This window comes from Schistosoma mansoni, chromosome 2 (assembly GCF_000237925.1).
Source record: "Schistosoma mansoni strain Puerto Rico chromosome 2, complete genome".
NCBI lineage: Eukaryota > Metazoa > Platyhelminthes > Trematoda > Strigeidida > Schistosomatidae > Schistosoma > Schistosoma mansoni.
In genome coordinates this window covers 10,120,248-10,121,760 of record NC_031496.1, presented here as the reverse complement: position 1 = coordinate 10,121,760, position 1,513 = coordinate 10,120,248, and positions in this window count along the sequence as shown.

The window sequence follows — 1,513 nt, the reverse complement described above, 5'->3', positions numbered from 1 at the left end:
AAAAAAAAAAAAAAAAAGGAAAAAAAAAAAAAAAAAAATTGAAATAGCTCATAAATACCTTATATACTAGAGCTAAACAAAAAAGACTATAACCCCATGATAGTATGGGTCACTCAGACTACGTTGAATTAGAAAGCGAGATAGTGGATGACACGGGAAGCGTAAGAAAGGTTAGGGGTTTGAAAGAGTGAGAAAAGGGATGCTAGAATTTAAATGACCTCATATTTCGACGAACAAAATTCGCAACGTTGAGAAGATGGACTTCGCATTGAAAGTGCTAGACTTGAACAGAAAATATGCGGCTTCAACTACAAAAACTCACTAAAATCTCCACACAACCCCCTTCTCATATTATCATTGTCATTTATTGATTTTTAGAAATTTAGATTATATTTGTAAAAATGAGAAACAATTTTACAAGAAACTATTCTTGATAAATGTTATTCATGGGATCATACTTGAGGATTATTGTTAAAAAATTTATAAACTAACTAGATGAATACAAATTATCCCTTTTTGTAAACGGATTATGACAATAAATTTATTTATAAGCAAAGATGGATGGTGGCTAGCAGTGAAATCCATGACGTACGTTTCATCCTATTTGGGACTCTTCAGATGGATGTACCTGTGTGCCAGAGTTAATGTCCACCTCTGAACTCGAACCACAGCACTTTTTGCTTCAAACGTCATCGCGTTATCCACTTAGTTACTGAGTTCTGATAGTCACTTGCTTGTGCAAAGGGGTTAAGTTGAAATTCATTTGATATCGTTTGCTTATATCTTCCCATTCATGTTTAGGACTGCAATTGATCAGTCTCTTATCGGCGTATGTGCATCCTGTGCGGATTACCTCGATATAGCCTTAAGTCACAAGGTTTGTAAGCAAAGATGGATAGTGGCTAGCAGTGGAATCCAGAACGCTCACAAACTAAATAAGTAATCAGAAAATGAACAATTATTTAAAAAAATCTCCCAAGTTCTTCTCATCTCGTATCGTATATTTTAAGGCATTCAATAATACACAGGGTTTTTGAACAAACTTTCTTTTTTCAATGGTCCTATAAAACTAAATTTGTAAATATACCCGATAGTCATGTGACTTATTTCAACCAATTGATATGACTTTTGTTAATAATTACATGTTAAAGCAATTTGTTGTGATGGATGTAAGTAATAATAATATTAAATTTTACTGGGAATATAACCTAAATCTAACAGATGATATTGTGGTGTGTGCTACTGATATCGACAGATATAAGTAGTATGTATCATCAATCAAAAGTAAAATGCCTTGAGGCAGAAGGTTAAGAAAATCAAAGAAAAGAGAACTAGAACAAAGAATGATTAATATGGAAACGAAAGAACAGTGAAGTTTGAGACAATTGATTGACATTTTGCAAATGAAATATTTACTGTAATGGTTCTCAGATTTTACTAAGATGTTCTGTAATTTTGTATTCAAATATATTCGATTATGCCCACTTATGATCTCGTTCAATACAATGTTTTT